Consider the following 12,173-nt stretch of genomic DNA (forward strand, 5'->3'; position numbering starts at 1 on the left):
CATTGAGAATGTGGGGAGATGCATATGGTTTTTTTTCTTGAAGGCTTCTGTGTATTTTTCAAGATTCAAGATTCAAGAAAGCTTTATTGCCAAGTGAGCTCGCACACACAAGGAATCTGACGTGGTGAATGGAACACTGGTACTGAACAACAAGACAGTAAGGACACAACAAGACAGGACAAGGACAATACATGTATAAGCTTTAACAAAAATCCAAAAATTCTAAATAAAAAGAAATATACTATCTGTACAAAGAAAGGTATAGAAGTACTTTTGATGACATGAAATAAGTTAAATTAGCCTAAGCTAGAGTGCACATGTACTAGATGAATATAATAAGATATGTTATGGAATGCTTTACAATATTGCACATGTATTGAGGTATTGCACCGGAAATCAAAGTATTTAAATACCCTATTTTAAATGATGGTAATTTTCCCATGATATGTTTGTTTTTTAATGTGTTGGGGATAATGTATGGCTCTACCTTGTAAACCACATTTCTGATTTTGAAAGAGTGGTACAAAAAATTATTAAAATAAAGCTTAAAAAAAAACATAGAGTGGAACATGAATATAAATTAACCTGGCATGAAAATACTCAAACCCCCCCCCCCCCCCCCCCCCCCCCCACATTTAACTCAAAATTGTACTTTGAAGATTGTTATGAAAAAAAATAAAAAATAGTTCTGTTGATGAATTTCCCATTTCAGTTATAATGGTAAATGCTAGAGGCTGTCTTTTCTTAAATTGATCCCTTTTGTTTTTAAATGAGCATAAATGAACAGCTCAGGTTAAGATTGCTGAGTTGGTGGGGCACTCCTCAGCAAGATGGCTGCATTGCTGCGCGCTACAGTGGCATCCTGGTGAAATGACGCACGCCACAGTTTACGCTGAGTCCTCGAGGCTAGTCTGAGCTGCTCTACAGTCTCCTCCTGCAGATCCCGCCCGGAAGACCGACCGGCTACCCTCCAGTGGACCGAGCGGAACCGGTTCATCTGAGTAAGTAGCAGCGTGAAATACTTATTAATCGCCTCCCAGAGGTGTCATTAACCCGCCAGTGTGAACTCTGCTCCTGTGTGCTTTCTGTCTGTCTTTACTCCAATCTTTTGTTGTTGTTTCCTGAGAGTACCGTGATCACCCGGCGCTTTCCTTCCTCCTGCACACGGGGCTTCGCATCTGTCGATGTTTTGTTGTTGTTGCTGCAACGCGAACACAGCTTCGGCTTCAGCATTTCTTATACTGGGCTTCAAATGAGACGTGTGCGTTTCTCTCGCTTGGAGTGTGTCAATATGCTCGCTCGGCTTGGACAGCGTTGGCTAAGCGCATTTCAAATTTTCCACACATCCTGGTTGGCTCCTGCCACCCTGTCCCGCTGCTCCCTCCCTGCCTGCCTGCCGCTGGGGAGGCCGTTTGCTGTGGTGGTAAGGGGGGGAGGCGACACTCAGCAGGAGTAAAGACTGGACCTAGGCTGAAGAAGACTACAGGCCGTTCACCTTTGTGGAAATGAAACTATGTGCACACACGGAGAGTGTTTGCCTCTGCCTACAAGTCAGTCTATAGGGAACAAAGCGCCAAGTGTCTCCTGGTAGCGCAGCTGGACACAGCTGTTAAACCGAGGACTGGATGGAGCTCTGTGGCCGGGCCGGGGGCTTCTCCTACAGCAGTATATCCTCAGTGTGATGGGAGGAAACCATCGCCTTCTGTTGACCCTAAGGGTTTTTGGCTTTCATCTAAAAAAACTACTGAAGGCATGGTGCTTATGACAGCTGTTAGCCTCTGAAGGAAGACGGGCTGCTGGGTAATATCATGAAAGTCACAAGAACCAAAATCTGCATTTGATATACAGACACATTAAGATGCTACAGTGGTGCAAATCACAATGGCAAGTCAGAAAAGACAACAGCAATTCAGAAAACACTACAGCAATTCACAAAACACTATGGCAATTCAGAAAACACAACAACATTAACCAAACCAGAAGAAGTAGGTACCCTCGGGGGACATGACTAGTCGCTGATTGGACTGGTCTATCCTTGGTTTGGTTAGTGTTGTAGTGTTTTCTGATTTGCCGTTGTGAACTGCACTTCAGGGCCACCGTAGTTCTTGGCTTTCATCTAAAAAGTACTGAAGGCATGGTGCTTATGACAGCTGTTAGCTTCTGAAGGAAGACAGGGGCTGCTGGGCAATATCAGGAAAGTCACAAGAACCAAAATCTGCATTTGACATACAGACACATTAAGATGCAGCTCATTTGCTTAAACTTTGCCTCAGTGCATTTCCAAAGTCCCCACTAAGAAACTATGAACAGGGACTCAGTAACTACCTTTCCGCCTGCCTGGCAGCTGCGTTTAAATGTGCCATATGGCCATTAGCTACTGTAGATTTCCCCATCATGTGATCAACAACACCAGACCATTACATCCATTTGGTGTTTATGCAGCACCCTGGTGTGAAAGTAGGTTTGGGTGGCCGAGCATTACAGAGCACAGCGTCCGGTCACCAGCAGCTTACATCAGGGTTATATAGGTTAACATCAAGTAACAGCAATCCTGTGAGTGGATGTTGAAGTCACCCTCCCAGCTTGATTTATTTGTCCATCTTCATCCCTGTGCCTCCATCTGCCTCCCTCACTTGCTTATGAATGTGTGTGTGTGCGCGTGTGAGCTTGCATATGTCATTTGGTTCGGCAACAACAAGAACGACGAACACAAAAGTGTCTTCCTCCCTCTGAGCTGATTGACCGCCAGTTCAGGCGGTCATTTGGCGCCTGTTTCGGGCCTTGATGCAACACCTGTGATGTCACTGCTTGAGTAGGTGGAGGGTTGCCATGGCTACCAGGATGTCTCCTCCATCCGTCTGTCTGTGTGTGTCTGTGTGAGGGGGTGAGAGGGAGTTCCCTGTATCTAACATCCACTCTGTGTGCGTTATGTTCTCTGGGTGGCAGTACTTAGAGCTGTCAGGCTTGATGAGGCAGTCTATATTGCCGTGCAGAAAGCACTAAGCCAGCACAACATGATCCCCCCCGTGTTTTAAGGGTGTGTGAGTATGTGTGTCAATTTGATTGAGGAGCTAGCTGGCCAATCATTTTGTCCACCTGAATAATCAGAGTTCAAGCAGCAAGTATTGCAGCATGAAACCTGAACATGATGCTGCCCTTTTCATCATTTTCTTTTGCTATTTCTTTACATGTGGTTATATTTGTCCTCCTGCATTGCAGTGGACGTGCAGATCTGTAGTTGTGGGCTGTTTCTGACGTTGGTGGTCTTCTGACTGCTTGTCCTTTTGAGTCAGCAGGAGTTGGCAGCCTGCTCGCCTGCTTTGTGTATTTGTCCCACGATAAAGAAGCATGTCTCTATGTCCCTGACTGTTTACAGCGCAGTTTGTGTTCATAGTCCAGTTTGGATGCGACATGGAGACAGGGTCCGGCGCTGAGTTCGCTTAACGTTCCCCCCCCCCTCGAGTTCTTTTCTTATCTCATTTCTCACTTGTACACTCACTCTGAAGTGCTGTGTGAATCTCTGCACTGTTCGCCCATCAGGCAGAATGCATCTGTTTCCAATCCACACCTTGGATGAAATAGCCTCTGATAGGATCTCATCTTACCTGCTCCTTGATAATGACAAACTGTTAGATTCAAGTGGAGGACTGAAATGGAGTCATAAACCTTGAACTCAAATAAAAAGGCAACTGAAAGAGAGGGCCTCTGAGGAGCAGCAAACATTCAACTTTCTACCTATCTATTTCTGAAAGGTGTACTGTCTGATCCGTAATGTAAATCATTGTGTTATTTGTTGGGTGTAACTTCCAACACATTCCTGTTTTGCATCTGCTTACCTTAAATTTGATTTACCAACACCAAGGTAACTCACTACTTTATGTTGTATTCTGAATGTACCACAGTTTGGCATCTTAGTTTTTTTCATGAGTTAGGTCTGTTACTTCAGCTGAAATCATGACAAGCACAAAAAGGAATCAAATATGTTCAGTTCAGATTTTTTTTGTCAATGACTCATCATTATTGTGATTTAAAAGTCCTTGATCATTTTTAGCATATAATACTACAACTGGCAGCAGACAACAGGTTTGCAGTAACACCTCTTCATGATATGCTGATGGTAGCATTTTCATGAACACCTTATCACAGCTGTTGAAAACTGCCATGTAGTGCTGTAGTTGAAACAAATCTTCTGATGAATGTGAATAAATTGTTGGGACCATAGACTTTATAAAGAATGGACACACTATCCGGAACGTCACCCATCTGTTTCTGAAGCGATGTTTTGAAGCCAATTGTCAGCAGGAGACATATTGGAAATGCTGAACTCAACCCAACTTCAGTCGAGCTAGTGTGAGGTAAAGAGGCGGGCTTTGAGCCTCCTAGCCAACAGCTACAGTGTTCCTGCCTTTCAGTCAAGTCAGTCATGTCATTGAATGGGCAAATCTCGTAATCCTAATATCTTCTGAACTGTCGCGTTAGAAAAAAATTCACCTCCCATACAGTGTGTGCAGATAGAGAAAAGAGCTATCCAGACTACACTCGTTTTTTGTACCAGGCTGTAAACATGTTTATTTCTGCTGTAAAGATCAGCTTTTTTGAATGGGTGTGTATGTGGTTTCCGGTGTTTCTGCAGCCAGCCTCAAGAAAATGCAGTTTTTAACACTTTTGCATTGGCTTCACTTCTCACGGCCGGAGGTTGCCGCTTGAGTGAGACAGAGTGGTGAATGAAAACAGACCCAGAAGGGAAAGACTCACCTGTAGAGAAGCGCACTTTTAAATCAATTGATTTAAAATGGTTAATACAGATAATTGGCCAAATACCATTTATCGGCCATGATATTTGACCAAGGTAGATCACTTTTCGACCCCTATCACAGAATTGCTGATTCTTCTCAGAGACAGTGTCATACTCCCACACAGTCAACATTCCCTGCCATGTTTGGCCAAGACAACAAACCAGTTTATCGACAGGTGACGTCCTCTTACTCTCCGTTTGTGTCAGTTAGGATTCCCATTCGCTCATTTCATTCTTTATGACTTTTAGTCCAAAACTCAAAGATTCAATTTCTTATCAATTACGACCAAAGACAGGACCGTGTTCCGGAATTGGATCAGATCTTTCTCATTGTTGGCTGAAAAAAATTGTCCCTTGAAATAGAAACTGATTTATTTTCTGTCTTTGATTGATTGCTAATATCCTCTGAGGCAAATTAATAGATTACGGGCAGGATATAAATAAAACTAACAACGTTTTTTTTCTCTGACATCATGAATGCAATGGACGGATGGGTGGCTGGATGGAAGGACGGAAGGAAGGATGAATAGAAATAGAGTACTAAATGAATCCCATTGGGAAATCAGATTGCTATGGCAGCTTAATAACTGTACTCGTCACAAGATATCGTGACACATGAATCTTGTGATTTCAGCCATACAAACCAGCAAAGTTACTGTGCTGTCACCAGCCTGTGAATAACAATAACCTCACGTTGGCATCATTCGTCTCTCGGACAGCTGATTAAAACCTGTTGAAGAGTCTATTGAATTAAATGTTTCCTGGATGTGGCCTGTGCGTCACTGCGCCGGATGATGGGTCCACATAGAAAAGTGCTGGTTTGCATCTGAAAGAGTCACATTGTGTGTGTTATATCACACCAGCTATGTGAAGCCATTAAACACAGGCTCACCTGCAGCTCCTCTGTGAAGGAACCAAAGCATCTCAATGTGTTTCATTCAAACTCTGACTGACATCAGATGCAGCTTTGCCAATTATCCTGCTCTGTGCTTGCCAATTACACACAGATTGATATTTATTTTCCTCAGCTGTGATAATTTTTAATGAATATTAATGCTGTTATTCCTTTATTTTTTTGGTCGTGGGTTAGTTTGTTTGCAATTCAGATGGATTTGGATGAAAAGGCATAAACATGCTTGACCTTGTGTTGGAGTAGGTTGTCTCCATCAGCCATGTGCGGCTGTCTGATAGTAAATGTGATGAACAAGCACATACTCACAAAGAGTAAACATGAACACATAAAAGCGATGATAGTAAAAACATAAATACAGAAGACCTTTTATAGGTTTACTGCAATTAGGAGTGTTCCTTTTACTCACGAGGAACTACAGCCAGCACTGACTAGTGTGTTTTTCTTTAGACCACAGTAACTGCCATGTCTAAAAATACACCCTTGAGTAGATCTGAAGAAAAGAAAGATCTCGATTCAAAGGTTAGGCACTGACGTTTGCAATCAGTGTGTTTTAAAAGTCTAACTTCTAAACTGAAAGCTGACTTAATGACCCACCTGATGCTATACTCTTAGATTCTCTTTCCGACTCTGTTGTGTTTTCCTGCGCTAACCTTTCCACCCTTTTGCGTGTGCTCTTCACCCACCAATCACCTCCGGCTCTGACCTGCTTTTACCTCAGACACACACTGGAAGCAGCGAACAGAGCGGTAGTTTTCAGAGCCAATGAAGCCGGTATGACTACCACTTGCTTCTTTGCTCTTTCAGGGAATCTGTCTCGCTCTTCAGAAGCCAGTGCTACAAAAAGCCAGCTGGTAATGGGCCTCAGAGGAGACATTTTATCCTCTGGCGGAAGCTGTGTTCAGTGGAATGATCAGTTATTGAATGGTATTGGTTCTACCTGCCCAAGTCTTGGACCAATAAAGGATCGATTTCCCCTCCCACACCCTACCAGGCTAGGCTAAAGGCGTTTTTCCACCGCGGGAACTTTAACCTGGAGGAACCAGGGTCTAAATTTAGTTCAGGGGTACATAATCTCCCCCCTGAAAAGCCCCTGCTTAGGGGGTAGTACTTTTCAAAGGTCCTGGGACTTTCAGTGTTTGTGGAGTTTACACAGTTGTTGAAACACAGAGTGAGTTCCTGGGAATGCAAACTAGTTTAGGTTTTTATTAAGATTTCAAAATATTATTTAATATATTTTTTTTCTCCATACGTCACTGGCCTAATTTGCACAATCTACCCATGACTTCAGCTCGTGGTCGAAACGCCGACAACAATGGGGGTACAGGAACCTTTTAGTCCCGGGGAAAGTAGTTCTGGGGCCTAAAAGACCCCGGAACTCTTGTTCGAAATGCACCTTAAGTTACTATGGTGTTATGTTCTCACCTACTGCTCTCTGTTTCACTCCTTTCTTTCTACCATGCAGATTTTTCAATTTCAGCTCCATTCTTCATATGTGCCTGCAGTGAGAACATAGTCCTCGTCTCAAGCTAAATGTATGTGACAGCTCGTCTTAAAGCTGCTTTGATTTCTTTACCAGCACATGCCTCAGCTATGTGCAATGTATCCCTCGTTGTCAGTCACACAACCAGGCTAACGTTTTCCCCTAACAGAACAGAGGAGCCCCTGTATCCACCTTTAACCCCCCCTCCACCTCACTCTGCTTCTACACCCATCCCTCACTCTGTAACCACTTGTCACCTTTTGTACAACAAAAAGAAAGACCTAAGGGCTGCTGCACACTCAAGAACACTCCAAGAGTGGGAGAGGAGAGCTTTAAGAAGCGCCACAAACTCCAGAGAAACCTTAACCGTCCACTGAAGTGTGTGTTGGCTCGGGGTCCCAGGCTTGTCAGACTGATGGAGTGCTTAAACTGGGACAAGAGGAGAGGTGCAGCATTTGCTGCCTGGCTAGAGTAAATATTATGGCGCGTTGGCCCAGCAGTTGTACTGAAGCTCTGCTCTGTCACAGAGAGCGGCAGAGACACTCTGCAGCCTGCAGCAGTGATTCACCGCCAGACTTCAGGTACGACCTTTAGACTTTCGCTTTTACTGTAAGAGCTAACATAAAGTCAAAATTGTAAAGCTGGTAACCGGGGAAAGTACAAGTACTCTATGTATGTTGTTGAACAAAGTTTGGGTGATATTTACAATGAGATGATACAAATGTGTGTCAAGAATATATCTTTAATGTGTTCATCAGATCATGAGAGAAGATGGACTATGTTACAGGATTTAATACATACATTGTACTTCTGTGTTGCACTTCTTCCAGTACAATAATTTGAAGTAATATAAAAACACCAAAGCATCAAACTGATCCATTTAAACTTATATTAACACAGATTTTCAGGTGAAGGCTTTGACATATTCTCTAAAATAATAAGAGAAAGATGAAAAGAAGGGTGGTGAATGTGATCAAAGTTTTTATGGCATGATAGAAATGATATGTCTAAGTTCAGTGTTAATAAAAAATATGGTAATTTCTTATTTCTAATAAAACCCTGAAGTCATTACTGATTTGCACTCTGAATTTTGTTGAAGGATTTCTGAATACCACATGAGATACTAAAGGGATAACTAAATCTTATATTATTTATATGGTGCTATATATATGATCATGCTAACCAACCCTTTTTAATGGTTTTATTGCAGTGTTTTATACCACAGGCAGGCCACCTCACCCCCCATAATAAAAAGTTTTATGAAATAAAACAGTAACCCCTGCGGCACGATATCACGTGTCTCCATGTTTTATTGAATGATCGTGACTCTTGTTTAGTCATAAACTCCTCTAATCAAGTTTGAGATACTTTAAAGAAAGATGTGAGATCCTGTGCCTCTGTAACAAGCGCACAGTGATAATACTAATGAGCTCAGTTCACTCCAGTGTATCTCAGATCTGTGCAGACCAGCAGAGCCTGGCTCAGCGCTCAGTTGTGCTGTGTGATGATGAGGATGATTCTCTGCTCTGTCACAGGTGGGTGTGCTGAGCGTTTCCCTGTGGCTTTGACCGCCGCTGATGTCATCACTTCCCCTCCCAGGCTTTCAAATCTTTTTCTTACCAGGAAGCTGAATCACAGTCAGCCACTCCTGCTGCAGCGGCCCTGTGACAGGACCTGATGATCAAACCAATCCACTAACAGATTACCTGTAACACACCCACCTAGAACTGTGCTCGGCCAGTTTTTCAAGCTCGGTGGTTCGTTGGCTCTGCCTCTGGCACAAACCTGTGTTTGAGAAACCTTTGCACTGACTGCACACTGCTCGGCCCTGTGTGTACTGTGTGTGTTTATGCAAGCATGTACGCTCACATCCCCCTGCACGGTCCTGTTGAGTTCCACCTTTGACAAACTGACTTGTAAATAGAGGCTTATTCATCTGACTGAGAGTAAGTCACGTCCCACCTCCAGGTATGCAGGCAGGGGCAAGCCAGTGTGTTTGCCAAATGGTACTCATTTTAAGGTATTGGTCTGCTGCCGTGTTGTAATGATTTCTTTTTAGCCTCCATGTGTATTGAAGAGAGTTAGAGCTTTTTGAGTTGCAGGTTTATAATTTTGTGATGTGTATTTAAGTCTGCTCACAGAGGAAAAACATTAGAAGAGGACCCCCTGCCAAATCTGGTGTAATTCTATAGCTGGAAATGACGGCAGACCTGCAGGCTGACATCACATGTATTTATATCTGAAATTAGGCTACTACTTTGCTTTGCTTTGGCGAGTGTGCGATAAATGTTAAGCATTTGGAAAGAGCTGCAAGGATCCTGAGGTGGTTGTGTGTGCCAGTTGGTATTAAGAACTCTTATCCCCTTCAGACGATGCAATGTTTATCAGATCATGTCGGCTCATTTTGTGTGTGTATATGTGTGTGTTTGTGTGTGTGACAGCAGGAGCCAGAGATATTTGGTCGATATGAGGGTCTTAGCTGACTTTCCCAGCTAAGCTTGTCCCATTGACACACTTCCACATCTACAGGAGTAGGAGAGCTAAGAGCTGCACACACAGCAGCTGTCCTGTGGGTTAAATCAACACTGTGCAACGCCCCACTGTGGGCTAACATGTGGCACCACTGAAAGACTCACGGTGTAGATCTCAGTGCAAACTCTGATGGATTCCTCTAACAAAAGTGTAAGAATGGAGCTATTTGCAAAGGAAACACATGCAAAGAAGTGCTAAACATTTGCTGCCTGAACTTTTTCTTAAGTCTCCTTCATCACAGTGAGTCAGAGGATTCTTTAGTACACAGTGGTATGTGAGTTGTGAGTAGTTCAATCAAAAAGAGGTTTTTGTCTGTTTTAAAGATTCAGAAAGAATAAAGAAAGCTTTGTCTGACACAAAACGAACCAAATCCAAAAAAGGCACACAAAACATTCTGTGCTGCAGAGTTGATATTTCTCATGCTTTGGAAGTAAATTGCTGCCTTTAAAGCTACTGTGAGGAGTTTTTATCTGGTTGTGAAACACGCTGAAATTAATACCAATTCCTTTTCATGAGCCACAGAAGCAAACTAGGCAATCAGGAATATGATCCACGGATGTGATTCTTCCAGATTTATGCCTGGTTTATACCTCTGCTTTGCCTCCACGCTGTAGCTATGCCTAGTGGCCTACATAGTCAAGAGCACTATATACAAGTGTGTCTGAATGTCCACGTCCCTCCACAGTATCCACGCTAGCTTGCAGGGATATTTCCATGCCAGTCATATCACAATTTCCTGGTCCCGCTATGTTTCTTTTGCTTGTTTGTGCCAAGCAGCAACATCGGTTTAAAAATATGAGTCCAATGCGGAATTGCTAAAAGCTACTGTTCATCGAGAATCCACTTGAAGCTGGCTCCGGAAGTACCGGAAACCACATACACACCAATTCAAAAAAGGCAATCTTTACAGCAGAAATAAACACGTTTACAGTCTGGTATAAAAGACGAGTGTAGTCTGGATAGGTAATTTCTTGATCGGCTCACACTGTGAGGGGGGTGAATTTTTTCTAAAGCGTTAACTTTGTAGATATAAGATAAGATAAGATATACTTTATTTGTCCCCCTTTGGGGGAAATTCTTTTGTTACAGCAGCTTACAACACGGGACAGGGGAATGCAACAATGTACTAACATAGTTAAAAGATATAACAATAATAATAGCAATGACAAGGGTTAAAATGTAATAAATAAAATAATATAATAAATAAATAGAATAAAATAAAATATGGCAACTATTACAGATATATACACACTATGTACACTTCTATCTGATAATAGAAAAGGTAAGTTATTGCACGATAAAAATTGCACCAGGTTATTAAACAAAAATATTATTATTATATTGAGATTAGTCTTCCAATGAGAGGCACAGCTGCCTGCGGGAACACTGTAGCTGTTGGCTAGGAGGCTCAAACTCCACCTCTTTACGTCACAATCGCTTGACAGCGGCAATATGGCTGCCTCCGTCGATTGGCCTCAAAACAGCGCTTCAGAAACAGATGGGTGACGTCATGGATACTACGTCCATATTTTATACAGTCTATGGTTTGTGCACATGAAACTGTGGCGACTTTGAGCATATTATCCGAGCGTATTTTTGTTATTTTTGGAGCTGATTAATGTTGAGCAGCAGTTGATCACACTGCAAGTACTGCACAGAAGAAAATAGAGGAAATGTTGGAGGTAATGGAATGTAGCAATTCCGTAAATGTTGTAAATACAGGAAATATGAAGCTAGCCAGCAGATCAATCACAGGGCTGGTGTCAGGCTACATAAGCTGCTGCGTACAGGGCTATACGGATCTATGGCGTATGCTATGGCATTGATTTGAAGCAGAAAGATACACCAGCCTGTATCTGAGATTCTGGATTTTCTGACCGGAAATTTGATTCACAAGACTTTTCCCACGGATGGTGATGCTGGTTGGTGTTTAGTTATAATTCAAGCCTTTTGTTCTTAATGATTGGAGCAAACACAGTTGGCAGCTGCGGAGCATCTCTCTCTCCTCTCTATGCAGACTGCACGCAGGCTGGCAACTGTTAGTTATTATGGTATGGGGGAAACTCCCCAGTTTGCTTCCCTATGATTTGCCTCATGACAATATGATTGAAATACACAAATAAAGTTATTAAACAGGATTTTACAGTTTGTTTTGCACATCATGAAACTGAGAGGGTGCTCGGTATGAGAAAAAACGTACTTTATTGTTAAAACCACACAAAGGTTATAAATCAAACTGTGCAAAACGTGCTTTAAAACTGTCGAGTAGTTAACCAATGATTTAAGAAGAATTAACATCTCTTTGGTGTGAATTGTTGGCAGATGCACAAATAAAGAGGTTGCATCTTTAAATGAAAGACACCAAGAGGAGAAGAGTTGAATACTATGGAAAGACACAAATTAGAGGAGAAGAAATCACCAAAATCCAGAATCCAGATTATGCTACCTCAGAA

At 42.5% G+C, this 12,173-nt stretch overlaps 1 protein-coding gene across 1 annotated transcript in view; it reads left to right on the top strand.

The window, feature by feature from the left end:
* The first annotated feature begins 807 nt into the window (after positions 1–807).
* zgc:92140 (uncharacterized protein LOC447854 homolog) overlaps positions 808–12,173 on the top strand; it is a 38,293-nt gene continuing 26,927 nt past the window's right edge. Inside the window, exon 1 of the mRNA XM_034673677.1 lies at positions 808–1,001. The gene's annotated coding sequence lies outside the window, so the exon portion shown is untranslated. The remainder of the gene's footprint in view (positions 1,002–12,173) is intronic.

The sequence above is a fragment of the Notolabrus celidotus genome, chromosome 2, assembly GCF_009762535.1.
Source record: "Notolabrus celidotus isolate fNotCel1 chromosome 2, fNotCel1.pri, whole genome shotgun sequence".
NCBI lineage: Eukaryota > Metazoa > Chordata > Actinopteri > Labriformes > Labridae > Notolabrus > Notolabrus celidotus.